Source organism: Sapajus apella, unplaced genomic scaffold (genome assembly GCF_009761245.1).
Source record: "Sapajus apella isolate SASKATOON/1434 unplaced genomic scaffold, GSC_monkey_1.0 scaffold36, whole genome shotgun sequence".
Lineage (NCBI taxonomy): Eukaryota > Metazoa > Chordata > Mammalia > Primates > Cebidae > Sapajus > Sapajus apella.
The window spans coordinates 14,876,202-14,899,664 of NW_022436976.1; the positions used below are offsets into that span (position 1 = coordinate 14,876,202).

Below are 23,463 nucleotides of genomic sequence, written 5' to 3' on the forward strand. Positions count from 1 at the left end.
AGTGGCTAAACAGTATTGGGTATCTTTGAAGAACAGTAAGCTGATAATTTGGTGTGTATAGGTGAGTAATAAGAACTGAAACTGAAAGATACTAGAATAATCTGTTCCCACGCTGCCAATAAAGACATACCCAAGGCTGGGTAATTTATAAAGGAAAGAGATTAATTGACTCACAGTTCAGCACGGCTGGGGAGGCCTCAGAAACTTGCAATCATGACAGAAGGGGAAGCGAACATGTCCTTCTTCACGTGGCAGCAGGAAAGAGAAGGGCCAAGCAAAAGGGGGAACAGCCCCTCATAAAACCATCAAATCTCATGAGAACTGACTCACTCTCACAAGCAGCATGGTGGTAACTGCCCCCGTGATTCAATTACCTTTCACCGGGTGCCTCCTATGACACATGGGGATTATGGGAACTACAATTCAAGATAAGATTTCAGTGGGGACACAGTCAAACCATATTAGCTACATTGAACAAAATGCCTTTTTAAATTATCTAAATGTTATGATGTGATGTGGTATTATTTTGTTACGTACTAACTCAGGTTTATACATGAAGTTTTCACCAGATTCATAGTAACAGAGCCAATGTTAGATATAATATTTAAAATTTTCTGGATAACATTTCTTCTATGTAATTAATTCTATAAAAATAAATGTATTGATGAATTAGGAATAAAACTTTACTCAGTAAATAACAAGGAACTCTCCAGAGTTTCGAAATCAGGGTTAAAGACCTTAAAGTCATAGTAAATAAAGTATAAAGTAATGTAACAGACTTTAAGTTAAACATGGAACATTAAATCTGTACACATATGTCCATATTACCTGGAAATCCTACTAAATGATTATAAAAGAAGAAAAAAATTTATAAAATAAAAATAAAATGATTAGGAAAAATAGACAACAGCCAATAAAACTGCCAACAGTGTTTCAGAAGATAAGATGCAACAAGACAGCTAGTAACTGAGTATAATCTGTGTTTTCTGTGATTATTAAAGGAAAGAAGTGAAGGTAGGGTACAGAAGTCAAAAGAAGCAAGCTGATTCATACCACTAGCACCATAAGGATTTAGGCCTTTAAAGGAGTAATTAAGGTAAAATAAGGTCTCAGGGGTGTCCCCTAATCCAATATGACTAGTGTCCTTACAAGAAGAAATTAGGACACAGATATGCTCAGAGAAAAGACCATGTGAGGACGTAGGAGAGAGCCATCTGCAACTGAAGGAGAGGTCTCAGAAGAAACCAACGGTGTTAACAGCTTAATCTTGAACTTCTAGCTTTCAGACTATCAGAAAATACGTTTACGTTGTTTAAGCCATTCATTCTGTGGTATTTAATATGGGAGCCCGAGCAAACTTACTATATTATCTGTTGATCGATTGGTTGATCTATCGATCTATCTGGTTTCTGATGACTGCTCCAAAGGAATGCAAGGCAGGGTAATCAGAAATAAGTGATTTGCTCTAGAAGTGGGGGTGGGAGAAGGCTCCTTTTATTTAGTGTGATCAAGGATAATTTCTCCTAGGAAATGGCATGTTAGGTACGATCTGGAAGGTGAAAAGGAGCCACTCATACAAATATTTTGAGGAGTATTTTTCAGGCAAAAGAAAGTTTAGCACAAGTTCAGAATGAAGAAACAAGACAGACTGGGGACTAACCAGCATGGCTGGAGTACAGCAAGAAAGAAGGGTTATAGAATGAGGTATGTTTGGAGACGTAAGGTGAGAATGTCATTTCTTTTTTTGGTAAATTTCTCATTTCTGCCTCAGTAGGTCTAAAGCTTAGTAAACTGTAAGATATACGAAAGTTTATTTATTTTGCTAAGTTCACTTAAACCCATCTCCCAGCTCTTATCCCATGATACTGCCTGGAATTTTATCTCATTCGTTATTGCTCCCACTCTCACAACCACCTAGAGTGTTATAAAGGTCCCAGAGTCTTGGGCAATGCTATTGGGTCAGGAAGGCTCCTTTAGTAATTGATCATTGGTTGGCAGGGGTTACTGCTGAAACATCTTGTCTTAGTGCTCAGGGTTTTTTGGGATTTGGAGGCACAGCTGCTTTCCTGCCAAGTGTGGTGTCTGTGAAACTTTAGCGGAGGGTCTCATGCCTTGGGTCTAAGCTCCAGGAGTAACCATAATGCCATCTCATTTGATGTCATACCTCTACGGGTGTCACTGTCACAAGAATTCAGCAGGTCCCTAAAACCAATGGGGCCCACTAAGTCTATTTTATTACTATATTGAAAAAGGGAAAAAAATATTTCTCTTTCTCTCTCTCTCTCTTCTAAATTGTCTCAGATGCATTCTCTTCTCTCTCCTCTCACGGAATAATCTCTTCAAGGAGTTTAGGTTTTCACAAAAGATAGCAAGAGGTGTGGCCTTCAAAGAGCTTCTAATTTAAGTCTTGCTAATGACTTTGATAAAAAAATAATAAGGCCTTTTCTATATATTTGAAATGCAGAAAAAAAGATGTTAAAGAAGAATAAAGAAATATTGGTATATCAATAAACTCATTTGTCTCACTAGCTTACATAAAACTGTGATACTTGCAAACAACAATAATAAAACTTAACTAATAGAAACATAAAATGTTCTCCTAAAAGCTTACAGTGTTTAGAAAATTTACTACTTCAGCTTAGAATTTATAATCTCCTTTTTCTCACCATTCCCTCCACCCTGACAAGTGCTGCTTTTTCCAGTAATCGATCTTTGGCCTGTCTAGACGTTTTAGTATAATACTCAGCTGATTTATTCACCTGTCTTTTCTCTTAGGAATTGGTGGCTATCGGAGCTGACTAAATGAAACCACTGCTGACTCTTCATCCCAGATATTTTAGACTTTGGCTAAGTACCTTTTCAAAAGGTAGTAATGCATGAGCCATACAAAATAAGGAACTTCAAACCACTGAAGAGTTAAAAAGATAGAACACTGTAAAGAGAAAAAAACAAGCTATTGTAATTTGGAAATGTATCCCCAATGAGACACGCTGTATTGTCCTTTCAATAATCTTATATTGGTCTTTATGCAGAGTTTACAGAAGACATATTCTCCAAACAGTCCTTGATGTGGGAAAAGCTTTTATTTTTAAAGCCAAAGAAGATGGGTTTTCTAAATTGTCATAGGCTGTGGTTTGGCAGCTGCATTTTGCATGGTCCCTATGCAGCTTATTCTTTTAATTATGCTGCTGACAGCTTCCCCAGTGGATTAAAATCCACATTCGGAGTTCTCTCATCTCTAACCTTTCATCCGCATGACCCTCCACAACACAGATGCCTTTCCTAATGCCCAGTTCCAAGTCTGGGAACTGCTTAGATGGGGACTTGCACAACAATAAAAGGGAAAGGTAATTGTAGTTTTTCTCTGATCTTGAATGTCCAATTTCTACATACATATTAAATACATAAAAATGAAAAAGTGATCTATTTTATAATACAAATGTTATCTGGTCTTTCATTTAGCTTTTAGAAAGTTATAAACCTTTGATGATTCTATGTGGGGCAACACTTTAAAAAAAGAAAATGAAAAGCTGTCTTGGCTATACAATAATACCTTATTTAAATGGGATAAAATAAGGCCAAAGTCACCCAGAGTATATAATTATTCACACAATTGAGGCTTACTTCTTAATAAGTCAAATATGTAACCAATTTGGGCTTCAAAATCTTTGACGAGGTATACAGTTTCCTTAACCAGAAGATGCTGAAAATAATTCAGTATTTCTTTATTCAAAACAATCATTCACAACATGCAGGCTTATCAAGGGAATACAGTTTGGTTAATTTTGGTTCTCGTTCTTCCTTTCTTGATGTTTTTCCAGCAAAACCAGGCTTACCTTTAAGGATGTGTCTATTTTTGTATCGTTCTCATTCTCCTCATCCCCTACAATGCTTTCAGTTTTGATGACCTGCTGAGGGTAGAGAAATCAGATACGTAGCCTGTTAGGAACTCTGTAATAAATGTCAGCCAGGAATCGAGAATAAAGTTTCTCGATTTTTCATCAGCAATTTAAAGACTGGTCTTCCTTTAATCAGGCATGGGAACTGTTCTGAAGAGTTAAGTTGATCAAAGCCAGTTATAGTAGGGTTTTCTAGCACCTAACATGATTAAATAATTTGGATGTATGCTTTTAAAGTTAATCAAGTTCCCTGGATTTAAGATGAAGAATTGGGAACCTGGAAGGGTCCCCTGAGGGGAAGGAAGAAAGGTGAGTGGTCATTAAGAAAATCCTTGCTTTCTGCAGTCATCTAAATGTAAAAGTTTTCCTCTCAGAAAAAAATGGAAGAAAAGAGATGGGGTCCAAGGAGGTCATTAGCATAGGGGGAAGCATCAGAGAAAATTCAGGCTACAGGCAGCAGCTGAAGTTTCTTCTCTGACCTCTCTCAGGCACCTTTAAAAGGTAGGGGAAGAAGGAGGTAAGGAAGTGGATGAGGGAAAAGACCAAGGAAGGAAAGGACATGGATCCAAAAACACCTCACTTGGGTACTAACTATATATCAGGCTGCATGTCATGGGTACCAGTCTTTGAACTATTTCTGTCTGATGCATTCTTTGCCCCTCCTCTGTTCATTCTGTGTCTCAGGGGAGTTGTATCTTTAGGCTGCTGCTTTGCTCAGGCTCCCATGTCCCACTGGAGCCACTGTCCCATGTCCGACTGGACATGGGAGCCTGAGAAAAGCAGATGGGAGGCACAGGATAGAGACTAGGGGATGGAACACGGGAGTTAGCAGGGTATTTCTCCTTGTGTCTCTTTCCTTCTGGAGTGTCACTGTCAACATATCCTCCATAATTCCCACTGATAGGGATAGGAGGCAGGGAAATACTGGATAGAAGAGGGTGGTCCCTGGCAAGGGCTCCATCCTCAAGCCTGCAACTACAGCCCAAAGTGAAAATTTATATCCCTATTTTTCCACTCAAATGTTGCCTTTTCCAAAACCACCCTGTTCGACTTGCCCCCCATCCTGTACCCATAAAAAACCCCAGGCTGTGCTGGCAGCAGAATGATAGAGAAGGAAAGAAGAGAAGAAGCAGGTTGACTTCAGAAGGACAGCTTGATGGCGAGACCTCAGAGTTCGGCCAGAGAAAACTCCAGGGGAAGACCACCTTCACGGTCCATCCCCTTTCCAGCTCTCCATCCCACTGAGTGCCATTTTCATCAGCAATAAAATTTCCCACATTTACCATCTTCAGTTCATTCACGTGACCTGATTCTTTCTGGACACGGAACAAGAGCTCAGGATACAGAAGGCTGTCACACTGAGCTATTAGACACTTAAGCCCTCTGCAGATGGCAAAGCTAAAAGAGTGCACTGTAACACCCTCTGGGGCTCTGGGGGTTGCAGGTACCCGCTAGATGCTACCACGGGGCCACACAGAGTTCTGCTCCTGCCAGCACCAAGAAGCAGTCATCCTAGCCACTGCACCCACTTACCTGGGTGCTTCCCCTCCTGTGAGGGGCTGAGAACGGTGGGCTGAGTAAACGAGGCACCCACTTCGTGAGTCCCATTGAAGGGATCAGGGGAAATCTCCTATTTCACCACCAAACACATTAGAGGTGGTTCTAGTTTGCCTAGGTCAAAGTAATCCTGAGTTCTAAGTAACATTTGGCTCCTCTCCTTATCCTTGCATCCTGCTGTTATCAGCCACCAAGTTACCTAATTGTTCCCTCTTTGGCTTCTCAGCTCTTTCATCACTGTATTCATTTTCCTGTAAAATCCACCCGTGGCGTTTATACCCTATGCAATGGTTTCATTTTGCTGTTTAGATCTTAATGATATAAAAAGCACTTTACATCTTATTTAGTCCTTACAAGTTCCCTACAAGGCAGTAATCATTACCTCCTTTACAGATGAGAAAACGCAAAAGTCAGCAAATTTAAGATCTTTGCTCAAAGTCATAGCACTGGTAAGTAGCAGAACTATGATTCACATCTAGTTTCAAAATCACACTTAAATTGCTCTGCCTACCAAGGGAAATGACAGAGCCAAGGGAACGGCAGCCAAAAAAAACCCAAAAATCTCTAGGCCTGAAAACAGACATTTATTCTGCAGCATAGCTGCTCTAGGCCCAAGCACTGTCACTAAAGGGAGCTCCTTTGGCCATTTACAAATAGTTTCTACCTTTGTCATGCTCTCTGCAACTTGCAGACATATATGGAAATGAATGTTATATTATTTTAATAATAATCATTAACCCTAGGTATTCATTCTTTCAGTTGACCTAAATTGCCTATGAAGTATTACATTAAAGACAGTTCTGTTTAAGTTACTGAATTCTGAATACTGTTTTTTAATAAAATGACAAATTAGAACAATAAAAAAGATTTGAAAGATCCTTTATGGGATATGTTGGTAATATCCCTGACATCACTAGGGATATTCTAAGAACTCTCGCCATATTCCAATGTAGCCTAAATAAGAGAAAAGTTGCTAATTACAAAACAGTTGCTTGTAACAATTCAGACTGGTTGTTCCCCATTCTATTTTTAACCATGGACTTCTAAATGCCAGTAAATTTCTACCTAATAAATATGCCATGAAGACTGTTACCAGAAATTCAATTACAAGGATATATGTAGATGTATACTCAGCACCGAAATTCCTCTGTGGTATCCATACTAGAAGACCTACATGTTCTTTAAAAACAAAAAAGCCAAAACTCCAGTGTATATCCTTGGTTCAGTTTTCTACACAATGCAACAGGAACGAACGAGTCAGAAACATAAGAAACACCATTTTATGGGTTTTCTAAGTCCTCTGATTTTTTTTTCCCCCAAGATCTCCTTGTTTCTTTGAACAAAAACAGGCTCTGTGGCTCTGCCAGTTCTTTTATGTGCTGCAGAACACCTGGTGGCCAATTGCTAGGTGGGAGATAATTAGCCCCTCAATTATCACCAGTTTATTTTCACCTGTTCCACTAGCATTTCCCTATAACTTGAAGCTTGTCTAATTAGTCTTTTCTGACCCATTCTCCACCGTCAGACTCAAGAAATAGCCCCTCCACTAAGTAATTAACCCATGGTAGGCCAATCTTTCAGCTTTTGTTTTGACTCCTGCTAGAATCATTAAAATCAAATGAACAAAGAAACATCATGGGACAGGGTAACAAGAATCGAAAAAGTTCTGTCTCTCTTCTCCCTTTGCCAGCTTCCAAATCCAAATTATAGAACCTTAAGCACAGTGACATTTAGTCAGACACATATGTGCTTGCTGCTGAATGTCTTGAAAGAGCAAAATAGCATTGCCAGAATTATCAAGTTCAGTTCTCTGAAATGCCATAGGAAATATGGTGTTTATTTTATACCTAAAAGGTGAAAGAGATCAAAAAGAATCCAAATTTTAAGATGCAGGCCAAAATCTCAACCTGTAAAATCTTCTCAGGATGCTGTAATTGAATCTAACAATTTCTTCTTTACATTATTTTGGTAGTCTATGAATAGTTTTTCAAATTATTTATATACATGCACAGAAGTTCTTACTTTGCTGTATCAAACACTTTGATAGAGAAGTCCAGCAGAGATTACTATAAGGTTAAGGAACAGCTCATGTTTGCTTATTCATTCAAAAAGTATTACTGAGTATATTGGGCACAGAATTAAGCCCCAGGGACACAGAAAAAGTGGAAAGTTCTTGTAGCTTTATTTCATATACTTCAAAATATAGATATTACATATGTGGATATCTATAATATCTATAAATACATATAGTATGTGTATATATGTATATAGAATATATTATATTCTTATATGTATATGTATACACCAACACATGCTTTTACTAATACACTGAAACCATACACACATGCTTAAAAATTAACAGGAAAACATCATTTTTGGCAGTGGACATTTGTTATATTTTGGCCTGCCATTTTCTATTTTTTTTTTAATACTACCCCCAATTCTTTTGACAACCACTTCACTTCTGCCACAAGGACTGGTTTAGGACTGAGCACATGACATAAATCGAGTCATCAGGAGCCAGACTCAAGACATCTGTTCCAACGTTGCAAAGAGAGAAGCTCTCCCTTCCGTTTCATCCTTCATTTTAACCTGAATATCAGAGGATGTGAGGTCTTGAATTGATGCTGCCATTGTGTAACCATTTGAGAATACAGATACGGCAAGAGTAAAGAATAAAGCTATAAAATAAAAAGAAAGTCCTAGTAACATCATTTAAATTCTATGTAAGCCCTTTCTCAAGTAAGGTTTTATCCTGAACTTTGCTGTCATGGGAGCCAGTAAGCATTCTCGCTTTCTAAGCTTAGGTTTGGGCTTAGGTCACTTGTAACGAAAAGCAGTCTGATTGATAGAGATTGACTCTCCAATGTCACATATAACAGTTTAAGAGATAAGGTAGTTGTATTTTCTTTAAAACAAATAAGATTAGAGGACATGCACCTTATCTAGTTTGAAGTTTTAAACATTCAGATAGGAAGTTGTGTTTTATATTTGCTTTTGTCCTGTAAAATTTTAGTTTCTTTCTGTACTATAAATTTCCTTCTGTGAATCTGGTGAATCATACCATTCGATAAAGTATGTTGCCAAGAAATTGTACCCTTTATTCTTATATTGCATCACATGCCCTGTAAATGGTTTTTAACACAGCAGCTATTATTCTGACAAGTTGAATAATTTTAGGCTTACCTTCATATCTTCGATTCATTCCACAAATACTTACCAAGCAATAACTATATAATGGTATTGGCTATCCAAAGATAAATAGGAAAGGTTGCTAATTTCAAGGTGCTTCCAGGCTCTTTAGGCGATTCTAAAGTGATGTAAAAGGACAGCCAAGTACTGAACGGCACTTGCCATGTAGCTTTCATTCTCTCATGGTGCCACTCTTTCCATTATCTCCCACATCCAACCTATCAGCAAGTCCTATTGGCACTGTCCTGCAAATCTTTCTCAGGTCTGTATCTACATTCTTTAAAACTTTAGTCCAAGTCGTCACCATTCTTTTAAATTATACTTTAAGTTCCGGAGTACATGTGCAGATCATGCAGGATTGTTACACAGGTATACACATACCATTGTGATTTGCTGTATCCATCCCCCATCACCTACATTAGTATTTCCCCTAATGTTATCCGTCCCCAATCCCCCACCTCTTGCAATCCCTCCCCTAGCCCCCCAACCCCACAACAGGCCCTGATGTGTGAAGCTCCCCTCCCTGTGTCCACGTGTTCTCATTGTTCAACATCCATTTATGAGTGAGAACACATGATGTTTGGTTTCCTCAGCAAACTGACACAAGAACAGAACAACATTATTTTTTACTTCTACTACTGCAGTAGCCTCCTAAACAAGTCTCTGTGTCTCAACTCTCGCCCACTTCACAATCCCCAATCTCTTCTTCACATGACAGCCAATATGATCTTCTCAAAGTATAAATCAGATTAATCTATTCTGGTGATTAAAACCATCCAATGCATTTTTATCGCCTTTAGAAAAAGAAATCTAAACATATTACCCTTCCCTACGGGCTCCACATCACCTGACTCCCATCCACCTCATCAACATCAGTTTCCATCTGCTCCACGTTATCTACCTCACCCCAGCAATACTAGCCTTCGTTTCATGCCCCAGAAAAGCCAAACCCATTGCCATCTTGAGTTCTTTGAATGTACAGCTCTTCTGACTATAATAATCTTCCTTTCTCATTATTTAGGTCTCATCTCTTCTGATAAGCCTTTTTCAACTATCTTAGCGAAAATGATACCCTGAACTACCAGCTCACCAAGGTCCTATCCCATTGCCATATTTCATTTTTTCTTTTTTTTCAATTTTAAATAACCTTTAATATTTGCTGTGTAGCTTGATATAAAAATTATGAAGAATGGGGCTGTACACTCTCTGATATATGGCATGCTTGCCCTGTGGACCTTCTTTATACATTTTACCCAGCCGTCTAAAATCAGCTCTCTCAGGGTCTACAGGCCACAATCAGTCTAGTAGCGCTGCTGAAATCTAGCTACAACACCAAGTCTTTTACATTGATCCTAAATGTTATATTGAGCTCAAAGTGGAGCAAACAAAAACAACAGAACAAGGAGGAAGACGCGCGTAAGAAGAAGAATTGGGCATGATCACACGAATTCTCTAAATGCCATTTAGGGGAATTAAAATCCTACATTTTTCTTATCAGGTAGAAAGATGGGAGCGAACCACCTTGCTACTCATATGTCAACATTATTTGTAAAATCGGATGCCACTGAAATATTGGTTCCTTTTACCGTGGATTCCTTGGAAAGGGCTCTGTTCTGCTTCCGCCTTCACCCAGCATGGGCTGGGCTGGGAGCATCTCGGAACCCCGGGGAGCTCAGGCCTACGCCCACCCTGCTCTCCCCGCTCACCTGTTCTACCGGGGGTTGCAGCGCAGCCGGTGAGGCCCCTCGGAGTCGTAGCTGTCGCGGTGCGGGAGCTGGGCCCACTCCGGCGGGAAGGTAGCCGTGCTGTACACGAAGCACTGAGCCTCGGTGGACGCCGGCGGCTCCTCGGTGCCTGGGGCCTGGTCCTCCAGCAGCTGCACCCCGCAGCGCCGTGCGCTGGCACAGGGTCGGGCAGCTCTCCAAGTCGTCCAGGAAGCGCAGCATCCGCTAGTCCACCGAGTAGACCTCGGCCTCCACGCGGCGCCCCGAGCCTGGCAGGTGCAGCAGCCACGGGATGTCGTGCTCCCCTGCAATCACCAGCGTGCAGCCGCGCCCGGAAGGCTTCGGATCCGTGGGCGCCATCCCGCAGGACCCAGTGGTTGGCCTGGCCCGGCTGCAGGGGGCCGCACGCGAAGAGGAGGGCCATCGGCAGAGCTGTAAGCTTGTTTCTTCAAAGAAATGTTGCCTTGGAATCCAGAACCACAGTAAGCCCGGGAGTCTTAAAAACTTCTGACTTCACAGTCCTTTCAAATGACTCAAGGAAAAGTAAGTCCACCTCACATGGTGACCAGAAGGTCCATGGGGACCAAATATCCAGTTTTCAGTCCTGCCTGCAGCCTGGGCCATCGGGCGCCATATTTCATTTTCTTCTTAGCAGCACTTATCACTATTTCAAATCAGATTGTTTACTTATTTACTTATACAATAAGCATTGGCCTTTCCCCACTGAAATGTAACTTCCAAGAAGTTGGGGACCATGTTTTATTCATTGCTTTCTCTCAAGTGATAAGAATGCCTGGTACATGATAGGCAATTCCTACGTATGTATTGGCTAAGTGAATACAAGACTTGCTACTTGTACAGGTATGTCTAGCTCAAACTGAAAACCAAGAAAATTGGGAAAAAGTTTACAATGACAAAATGTTGGATAGATGGGGGGAATGACTAAATAAATAGCATGTAGATTATATGAGTTAATGAGAAGTTTGAAGAAAGTTCAATAATCTGAGAAATTAGTATAGATCTGTTTTCTGTAATATCACTTACAAAGCAATTAACAGCGAGACTACAAGATAGAGCAAAGATGAAGAGGAATAAATTAAATTGCAGGAGTGTTTAAAGTAGGAATTCCAGGGTTGTTGTGAGCTTTGTGATTATTTAACATTGTTACTAAAAACCTAAGTAAGAAAATACATATTATATTTATGCAACTGTGGATAATCATAAACTGAATTTTGTTACAAGTATCAGTAAAAAGCCAATGCTCAATTAATATTAACTATGTCAAAAATCTAGGAGCAGGAAGCCATTATTCTTAGCAAACTAATGCAGGAACAGAAAACCAAATACCACATGTTCTTACTCATAAGTCAGAGCTAAATTATGAGAACACATGGACACATAGAGGGAAACAACATACACTGGGGCCTCTCAAAGGGTGGAAGGTGGGAGGAGGGAGGGAAGCAGGAAATATAACTAATGGGTACTAAGTTTAATAATTGGATGATGAAATAATCTGTACAACCAACCCCCATGAGACACGTTTACCTATTTAACAAACTTGCACATCTTGCACATGTACCCCTGAACCTAAAACAAGTTAAAAAATAAAAAAATTTAAAAATCTAAGTCTATTAAAACTTGAACATTGATTTGAATTCTTTTTAAAATACATTCACATAATATTCAGCTGGCTATAATCATTAATCAAATGAAAGCTGAGATGCTAAAGGGACTAGTGGCAAATATGTGAGGCATTATAGCCTAGTTACACGACTTGATAATTCAGAAGAATAGATTTGTTTAAGTTTCCTGAATAGATGGCAGATGTATTGAGTGTCTATTAGGTTCTATGAACTTTTTCTTTGTTTCATTTTATCTTCAATTTAACTCCTAAAGGGTTTATTATCTCCATTTTACATATCAGAAAACTGGTGATGAGAGTCAAACCTTTATCTACGAAATTCCAAAGTTCTTTTTATCATTAACATTTCCCTTGCTGCAAGCTCTGAGACACACAGAATTACACAAGGCTAACCAAAATATTCTATTCCATTTCACTTAAGACTAAGCAACACATTGGGCAAAAGCTATTAGAAAATAAACAAAAGTAAAGAAATTTTAAACATGATTCCTAAAATGAACAATAAAACAAACAAAAAAAGTCAGCATGCATTTTTTTCTAGACCATAGCTAAAAAGGCAATGCAATTTAAAAAGCCCCCAAATCCCAGTCTACAATAAGAAGAGAGTATTTGTAAACTGAAATTAAGTAAAGATTAATTTATAACAATTGCAAAGACAAACAACATTTCTTGAAAGACAAACAATGAACTTGAAAGGGTAATGTTCATCCATTGGAACCTTTAAAAGCAGATCAGTGAGTGACTGAATGAATGAACAAACAAATGAATAAATAAATGAACAAAGACACTTAGTGTATGCTGCTGAGAGCAACCTTGAGCTGGTAGGCCAGGAGCTAGAAGCAAAAATTTAGAAATGAATTTTGGATCATCATATTCCTTTACCTATGCCAAGAATCTTGTGCTTCTAAAGTGATTCTGTGGTGCCTTCCCAGCAAAGTAAGTGAGGTTTTAATTGGTTCCCTTCCTTGAATTAGAAGATCTACCCAACATTCACTATCAATAGGAACTTTACTGGTGTTTTATGTAAAGTTGAACATTACACCTATAGTATTTTCAACTTTCATTTTTAATTTTTGTCAGGTAGTACCATAACAAGATCCCCTGTGTCAATGTGCTACCAGAAAGAAAAAAAGAACTGAAATAAAAGAAGCATCCATATAAAGTAAACAAGTTAGAAAGACTCATTTTTCATTTGTTAACTAGCTCCACACGGCTGTTGGCTGTGACAACAAATGATTTAATGAGTCTAATTTAAAATGGTCTTGTCTGTTTAAGATAGATGTCTTAGAAAATACTTTCTAAAATCTCACAGCTATAGCAAAGGCTGCTTCCATGTACCCTGAGAAATATTGGCAATACTCTTCCACTTTTTTTTCTAAATTTCTGGTAGGCCATACTAAGATAGTAGCAGCAAGAACTATAATATTCCCATTGTACCTGGGAATGTTTCCTAATAGTAAGGGTAAATAAAATGTTTCAGATATACCAGTCCAAGAAACCATAAGTATTTATCAACTGTGTAGAAAAGTGATTAGTCAGCAAGAGCCTTTCTGAATTATGTGATCATCTTCTCTAGTCAATCAGTTAAATGGCCCTTTAGAGTGATGCTTTGTCAGAAAAGGATATTGATAAGAGACGTGATGTATACTGGGCAATGGCAAAGAAAGGGCCACATCTCCGGGGGTGAACACTATCTAGGTTGTGGCATTTGATTTTAGAAAGGTTGTAAATGTATTAGATTGAAGAGATGAAACCTTCCAAAATCTATTTCCCAAGTTCACAAACACACGTCTTCATCCCCATGTAAAATCTTAGGTAGATTTTACAAGTGATGAGCAGGTACGAAGTGTTATCTCCGAATTCACATGATGCTTCCCTTTGTATAAAGACAAATTGCATCTTTTTGATCATTCCTTGGTGACAGATAAAACACATTATATAGCTTCTGAGGGGGTCAGGTAGATTCATTTTTGTTGAATGACCTGCCTCAGCTCGAAACTGAGTATCTTCTTTTGTTCTTGCAACATAAAGTGGTTGCAAGACCACATAATGTGGTCAGTCTAAATATGTACCCTTACTTTTTTGAATATCCAGATGTGGTGATTATCCAGAATTAACCATCAAAACTCAGATGAACTAAAGTCACCTCTATAATATTTCAATTTACTAAGAGTATTTTAGGAATCCAGAAGAAACTTGAGCACCACTACTAAAGGATGTATACACGAAATAAAAGCCTAGAAGCCCGAAGAGCAGATGTGATTCAGAGCCATCCTCACGATGAAATTATTCAAGAAGTCAAAGAAATGAGGAAAAACAGTGTCAAAATATTTTCACGTTAAAAAAGTAATTAGCATATACTGCATAAATTAAAGAAATGTAGACAAACAGACAGAGCCATAATACAAATACCTTTGCAAGCCAAGTTTCAGCTTAGATAAATATAGTTTCTGCAAGTGGAAAGATTTAAGCTATTTCTCACAGCTATACATGTGTGCTTTCCTGACTTTTGTAGCAGTCTCAAAGAAACCAACAGGGAAGGGAGTGGGTGGAACAAATGCTACGGAGAAGATTGAGTAAATTGCCAACTGTCTAGTCTGTACAGGTCATTAGCCTCATCACACTGAGCTTTTGTTCGTGGTCCAAATCTCAGACCAGCATTGTAGCAGGCTATTGTTTTCACTGGAACTTTGTGGAAAACAAATTTCAAAATGTCAAATGCCACATGCTATTTTCACACTCCACACTTGCCTTGAGTCTTAGATAATTAAAAGAAAAATAAAAAATTTACTCCACTGAAAAACATGAATGTTTTTGTTTGGATAACCAATTTCTTCAATCAAATTACTTATATGATGCACACACCCCAAAATGTTTTTATCATGTATGAGATATAAATAGGATCAGAGGTATAATCCTGACTGATTTGAATCTTCTTATTGTAATACAAATATATCATTAATAATGGATACTTTTCTAAGTTTAATAACAGAGACATTTGTCCTCCCTAATGTGAGTGGGCATCAGCCAATCAATTAGGCCGTTTGGCAACTTCGGTAATTTCAAGTGATGTTATTTTGATCCTCACTTTTTTCCTTTGGTATGCAATCTCCATTTTAACCTCCTTCTGCTGTTCTGTCATCTCTTTGATTTCTCATTTTATTCAATTACAGTTTACTAAATTTCATAGCATGAATTGCTTGTAGGAAATATATTTTTTTCATGATCACATCTTTATTTTTAAAATTAATCACTGCTAAAGAGCAGAAAATTCAGAATTTACTTTTGGAAGCTTAGTCCAATGGGGTGCATCCTGTTTCTTCACACAGCAAGCAGAATAGATTAGACTATGTTTCATATTCATCTGCTGCTTCACGGTGGGGCTGTTGAGGACTGGTCTTGTGTGGTTTGGATAGCCCTTGTTGGTCTGGACCACAGTGGAGCCTGTGTTGAGGAGCAAGGTTGCAACTCGGTTTGATCACATTCCCATGCTGAAGCACTGTTCCTGAGAGGCTTGAAAAAAAGAAAATAAGGAAAATATAGAAAAATAGAAAAATTTTTTTCCTATTCCTTGGGTTTTTTTTTCTTCAAAGTTGGGTTTTGTCTTTTGCACTGTAAATTAAAACAAACAAACAAACAAAAAAAAAAAAAAAAAAACAAAAAAAACATTTTAGGTTTTCTAGATAGCTGTGCCAAGCCATTTCTTTCATTTTCTCATTGTTGAGTGGCTTTATCCCAATTTTCTAATTTAATCTATTTATTCTTATATAGTGTTTGTGACTTTCTGATTCCTTCCTTTAGTATCAGAAATCACTTTGCCTTCTCTTACAAATTGCTATAGGGCTCAGTGTTTTCTGTTCTATGAACATTTTCTGTAACCTCAGGGCATGACAGAAAGGGTGAGGTAAAAATAATCTCAGTTGACATAATGAACTAATCTGCAGTCGTGTCTAAAATCCCCGAGTTCTGCTTTGCTAAAATTTGTTAAATGCCCTGAACCAGAGCTAAATTCACATAACTGTGGTAAAATGTAACATTTCATTGGGGAATATTCTTAGACTTCAGGTTGGTCCTTAAAATCAGTATTAGGTTGCTGCTCTCCAATATTTGTTTTCTTTTTCTATAGTAATAGAACCTCTGATATTTAGCTTTGCTCACTGCTGATCACGATAAATCCACATTTTACATTTTGTAGACTACATTTCTACATACAACTCTTGTAATTAAGCGTAATCATCAATTTCTGGCTGATGAGATGCAAAGAGTATGAAAGCAGTCCGGAACCTTTCTTAAGAGACAGCATGCTTGTCCTTTCTTCCAAACCACCACTTGAAATATGAATGTTATCTTCCTGAACATATCATCAAGACAATAAATGAAGGAGCACCAAGAAAAAAGAAGCCTTTGGTCACCCAGATGCACCACAGCAGACCAACCCAGTGTCACCTATGTTTATGTAAGAAATAAATATATGCATATCTTATTCAGCTAGTATTTAGAGTTTTCTGTCATTTGTAGCCCAATTTTAACCTAAATAATACAACCCCTTTGAGACAAGGGCAGTACTTACTGATTTTTAGGGTAACTGTCAAGCAACTAGTTTGAGGAAGGAAAATATAAGTATATGCTCCTAATTTTATTCTCTCTAGATTTAGAAGAATTCGTGAAAATTATCAGGACTTTGTTAACATTCCCAAATGGCTTCTTGGAGATGGAGACAATACTGCTCCATTCCAGAACCTTCTGTTTCTTTCCATAGCTGCTGCCTTTCTGAAGCATTTGATATTGTGCTGCTTCTCATTCCTTCTTGGCTGTTGAGTGTGAGTATATTTTTTGGCTGAGTTTTTATTTGTATTTCTGTAGAGTTTTCTTTTTCCATGTTTTTGGTTTATATATTAGAGATTCAGTGATAGAGCTCCTTTGTACATCTTTAATCCAAAGCCCAAGATCCCATTTTTGTAGAATTCTGGGACTTGTTTCCATTCTATGCAAGTCTAGAGCTATTTCGTAGGTAAATATATCTTTTGAGAATAAAAATCATGGAATGTGGTCCCTGGGATGTTCCATTTTATGTATCAATTTGACAGGGCCACAGGGTGCCCAGGCATTTGGTAAAATGTTATTCTGGGTGTGTCTATAAAGGTGTTTCTTGATGAGATTAACATTTAAGTCTGTAAACTGAGTAAAGCAATTTGTTTTCTCTAACACGGATGGGCTTCATCCAATCAATTGAAGGCTTAAAGAGAATAGAAAAGTTGACTCTAGTGCAAGTAATAGGTATCTCCTCATGCCTTACTGCCTTTAAGCTGAGGCACTGGTTTCTTTGGACTCAAACTGAAATACAGGCTTTTCCTAGGTCTCAAGCCTGCTGGCATTCAGATTGTAACTACACCATCGGCTCTTCAGGGTCTCTAGTTTGCCAACTGCAGATCTTGGGACTTCTCAGCCTCCATAATCATGTTAACTAACTCCATATAATAAATACAGCCATACCTTCTATTATTGTACTTTGTTTCATTGTACTTCGAGATACTGTGTTTTTACAAATTGAGGGTTTATGGCACCCCTGCCTTGAGCAAATCTTTCTGTAGCATTTTTCAACAGTATGTACTAACTTTTGGTCTCCATGTCACATTTTGTTAATCCTTGCAATATTTCACATCTTTCATTATTTTTATATCTATAATGGTAATTGATCTTTGGTGACCTTTAATATAACTATTGCAGTTGTTTTGCGGCACCATTAATTGTGCCCATATAAGACAGCAAACTTAACTGATAAATGTTATGCGTGTTCTGACTTTTCTACCACAGAGCCATTCCTGTCTCTCTCCCTCTCCTTTGGTCTCCCTATTCCCTGACAAACTACAATATTGAAATTGGGCCAGTTTATGACCATAACATGACCTCTAACTGTTCAAGTGAAAGGAAGAGTCCCATGTCTCTCAGTTTAAATCAAAAAGTGGAAATGAGTAAGCTTAGTGAAGAAGGCATGTCAAAAGCTGAGATAAGCTGAAAGCTAGGCCTCTTATGTCAATTAGCCAAATTGTGAATGCAAAGAAAAAGTTCTTGAAAGAAAGTAAAAGCACTAATCCAGTGAACACAAAAATGATAAGAAAGCAAAACAGCCTTATTGCTGATATGGAGAAAGTTTTAGTGGTTTGGATAGATCAAATCAGCTGTAACATTCTTTTAAGCCAGAGCCTGATCCAGAGCAAGACCCTAACTCTTCAACTCCATAAAGGCTGAGAGAGGTGAGAAAGCTGCAGAAGGAAAGTTAGAAGCTAGAATTTGGTTCATCAGATTTAAGGAAATAAGTCATCTCCATAACATAAAAGTGCCAGGTGAAGCAGCAAGTGCTGATGTGGAAGCTACAGCAAGTTGTCCAGAAAACACAGCTAGGATATTGGAAAAAGGCAGTCAGATTAAAAAACAGATTTTCAGTGTAGGTGAAACAGCTTTCTATTGGAAGAAGGTGCTATCTAGGACTTTCATAGCTAGAGAGGAGAAGTCAAAGCCTGGCCTCAAAACTTCAAAGGACAGGCTGACTCTCTTGTTAGGGGCTAATGCAACTGATGACTAAGTTAAAGCCAGTGCTTATTTACCATTCTGAGAATCCTGGGGCTCTTAAGAATTATGCTAGATCTACTCTGCCTGTGCTCTATAAATGAAACAACAAAACCTGGATGATAGCATTTATGATCATAACATGGTTTATTGAATATTTTAAGCCCACTGTTGAGACTTACTGCTTAGAAAAAAATATTTCTTTGAAAAGATTACTGCTCACTGACAAAGCAACTAGTCACCCAAGAGTTATCCAAGAGCACTGATGAAGATGTACAAGGCAATGAATGTTGCGTTTATGCCTGCAACATCCATTCTGCAGCCCTTGGATCAAAAAGTAATTTTGACTTTCAAGTATTATTATTTGAAAAACATGTTTTATAAGGCTACAGATGCTATAGGTAGTGATTTCTCTGATGGATCTGGGCAAAGTGAATTAAAACCTAGATGCCATTAAGAACATTCATGATTCATGGGAGGAGGTCAAAATATCAACATTAAGAGGAGGTTGAAAGAAGTTGATTCCATCCCTCATGGATGACTTTAAGGGGTTCAAGACTTCAATAATGGAAGTAATTGGAGATGAGGTGGACACAGCAGGAGAACTAGAATTAGAAGTGAAGCCTGAAGATGTCGTTGAATTGCTGCAGTCTCATGACAAACCTTAAATGGATGAGAAGTTCCTTTTTATGGATGAGTAAAGAACGTGTTCTCTTGAGATGGAATCCTCTCCTGGTGAAGATGCTGTGAACATTGTTGAAGAATCAACCAAGGACTTAAATATTACATAAACTTAGTTGATAAAGCAGTAGCATAGTTTGAGAGGATTGATTTCAATTCTGAAAGAAGACCTACTGAGAAAATGCTATCAAGCAGCATTACACGCTACAGAGAAATCTTTTGTAAAAGAGTCAATCAATGTAGCAAACTTCATTGTTGCCTATTTTAAAAAATTGCCACAGCCACCGTTTTGATCAATCAGCAGTTACCAACATTAAGGCAAGACCCTCCACCAGCAAAAAGACTATGACTCATTAAAGGTTCAGGTAATCATTAGCATTTTTAGCAATAAAAAATGTTATTAACACATGTACATTTTTAAAGAAATAATGCTATTATTGCACACTTAAATGCTACAGGATGGTATAAACATACCTTTCATATGCACTGGCAATAAAAATACATATGATGACTCGCTTTATTGCAATATGCATTTTACTGTGATAGTCTGAACCAAACCCACAATATTATCAAAGTATTCATATATCTACATATCTATACATATATCCCACTTGTTCTATTTCTCTGGAAAGCCCTGTCTAATATAGTCTCCAAATACTTTTCCCCACATTCAAAGAGAGGGAGAATTCTGATGAGTAAATGAGGATTTATAATCTCCAGGAAAGTCCTGAGTATTGATAAACATATCTTAGGACTTAGTAACAAAATTGATTATAGTGTCTTACATGATGAGGTCACATTTGAGCCAAGACTTAGAGTCAGCTATGTCTGTCATATGGAGTTACATGGCATTCTATACATTATTTGCCTTCACTGATTTACATGGGAGGAAACTTGCAATATGATGAGGCGAATTCCGATTTTTATACATAGACATATTTTTTGGACTAGATTGGGAGAAGGAAAAAATAAATCTGCCAAATGGCACAAAAAGATGGCAAAGCCCCTGAGATGAGAAAGAATTCATACCAAGCGAAGAAGGAACCTAGAATGGCAATTTTAAAACAGGATTTGAGGGTTGCATGACAGCAAAGATATAGTGAGATGGCAAATATCTGTGCTACCCAGAGGCCAGCATGAAATCTCATCCCAGTGTGGCTATCCTAGTGACAATGTATACCCCAAAGAGACAAAGCACCATAGGTATAAACAGAAAGTGACCCTTTCCTAAATAGCTTAATATTTTAGGGCCCAAACAATCCAACTAAACATCATATATATATATATATATATAGACAGACATTATATATATATATATATATATAGACAGACATTATATATATATAATGTTTAGTTGGATGGTTTGGGATTTGCCCTCACAGACTTCTGGCAAATTTTATAGCATCATGAAGTTTAAGAGAATTTAGAAACTGAAGAGGCTTAGGAACTGTAGCAGAAATGCAAATGAAATGACATAGTAGAAACCTCCATTAATTTATAAACTTTTGTAAGAACTCTTCAGTGTTTCCAAAAACATTGATGGGACAGTGAAATTTTTAAAGGTATTAAAATTCCTACATGGTATTAGAACTGAAAATCTGAAGTATTAATATGAACTGACCTCGTTCATACCTGTAGATTGGTACGATTTAAAAATGTTTGGGTGATAGGTGCTGCTCTGGATCTCTCACGGGGGTGTCCTAGAAACAAAGCCTGCACATAAATAATTAGGGTTTATTCTAATCTAGTTTGTACAACTTTTTCTTTTAGAGAAGAATACGGCAGACTAAAGTCCAAGAGAAGTTTGCACTTCATGTCTCAATCCAGTTTATTTACTCTTATAAACAACATTGTTATTAAAATGGAACAAATATTCAGACTTCAGGAAGCTCCTTTTCAAGTTTAAGTTCTACCATACATAGGTATATCCCTGAGCCTTTTAAGAAGCTTATAGCTATATAGTAAAAGCTTTTGAGAAAACTTTTCTCTCTTCTTTTCTCATCTGAGTCCACTGGCTTCTTCCTGCCATTGGCAGTGCTCTTGTTGACTTCGCTTTCTTCAACTGATTTTACTTCTTACTATTAGTACACAATAGCACAACATGAAGGAAATAAGCTTTTCAAAGGAAAGATGTAAAAGATGTATAAGGGCGTTATATTCTTTTCCTCCTCCAGTCTTTAAGTCTCAAGATGCCTAATTTGACTTAGTTTTGCTGATTGACTCTCGGCATTCAATAAGTATTTTCTGGATGCCTGTCTAGCACTGAGCTAGGTTCTGTCCAGCACTGGGCTGTGTGTTAGGGACTCAGTGGTAAACTAGATAGACTGAGTACTTGCTTGCATGGAGCTCATAAACTGATGAAAGATACAGATACATAAGAATGATTCACAGACAACTACAATACAATATATAGGAGAGGCAGCAATACATAGTGAGGAAGAGCAAGGGCCAGAGCCAGACTGCTTTTGGTTTAAACTTTGCCTCTGCTGTTTGTTTATTATCTTTTTAGTTTGTCCTATGGTTAAGTAGCGAACATAAAAGCATTCATTAAGTGCTAAATAATTCTTAGCTACAACCGTTAGCCCTTTACCTTCTCTGACATTGTCCGTTTTTATATTGCCGTATGTGTATGTTATCTGTCCCTATACTATTGTAATTGTTATTATTATAATTATTTATTATAATGACTACCACCCCAAAATCTCTACTGCCAGCAGCATACATTCATTTTTGGGAAACTTTCATTTTAAGATTTTTCTTAAAATTCTGGGCCAGAGAGATTCTCTGAAAATGTTATAGGAAATCTATTGCTTGGTAATCTGAAGGGGCAAAATGTTGTGGTTGTTCTTGTTTCTTCTAAAAGTTAGTCAATTATAATCATTACCCATTCTCCCAGACAGAGCCCCTCCTCTCCCTGTTTTCCTATCAGGGGCTCTTTGTGCCTTCTGGGAGATTTAGTGATAGATCCTTGCTACTCTTAACAAGTTCAGTGATATAGTATTGCTAGAAGGGTGACCATCATTAGTGTCTCATCAGACTCAGTGGGCACTATGTGATCTTTGAACTTGTGTGTCTACAAAAATCAACAAACTGAAAATACTTAGAGATGACACAATAGAAACATCTGTGGCATTAGTACATTTTCTATATAACATGAAGATCTTGCTTTATCTGTACTCTTATTTTAAAATAAACTTAATGTTCTTATTTCAATTCCTGCTAGTGCATATCCCTGATGTGGAAAATCAACCAACAAAAAAAATTATCACGCTGACTCTTTCTTCCTGTTTTGCAGTTTTACTACCCCCATCCAGAAATCCTGATGGGAAAGGAAACTGCCTTGCTATATCTATAATTTATCAACATGAAAACATTAGGGTTTTAATCATAAAATTCAAGAGGTCAGTCTTATCTCCACAACTGTGCTCTGAAGATTTTCTAATATGAAGAAATGCATTTCCTAAGCATAAAAATGTAATTACTAAAGTTGATGGAGGGACAGGATATGCAAATATATAAAACATTCCATGAAGATATGCATATCATCTGTAGAAATCCGGAGAGTGATTATAGGGTATAGGCAGAGAGGCAGGAGTAAAGAAAGGGGTGGCAACCCCAAAATGTCTGTGTAAGAGAGAATTAGGGCAGCAAATAGGTTAGAGGGGTGAGGCTGGAGGACTGGTCTGGGAGCTGCAATTGAATAGCAGGACATGCCTTCACTTAGACTGAATTTAATTTGAGGCAGTGTTGGAGGGGCCTCAGGGAGACTATGGGAGAACTAAACCTTATAAATCCCTTTTTGATGCTAGTACTAGAGAGGAGTGGAAAAAGTCTTGAAAATATAAACATGATTTACATCAGGATATGTTGTACATTCAGTAGCTGCGATGGAGAAGATGATAAAGTCAACAAATATGTAACTGCCATTGCCTACACTGAATTACTCTGCCTTAGGTAACAGATCTTTACCTCTAAAGGTAACAAAATGTTAAATCTATTCAGAATAATTGGCATAGATTCCACCCTCTATTCTTACCCTGTGATTCTTTCAAGTAACCATAATAGTTCAGCAAATATTATCTGAGCACCTCTATATATTCTCATATCACAAAAATCCCATTCAAACATTAATCATTGTTAGAGTTGGCTTGTTACATGTCCACATCTTCCTCTTCAGGTTGCAAACTTTACAAAAACAGAA

General features: G+C 37.7%; 1 pseudogene; it reads right to left on the minus strand.

Annotated features, from left to right (window-relative positions):
* Window positions 1-10,350: 10,350 nt before the first annotated feature.
* Window positions 10,351-11,733, minus strand: LOC116563702 (annotated as a pseudogene).
* Between the last annotated feature and the right edge of the window lie 11,730 nt (window positions 11,734-23,463).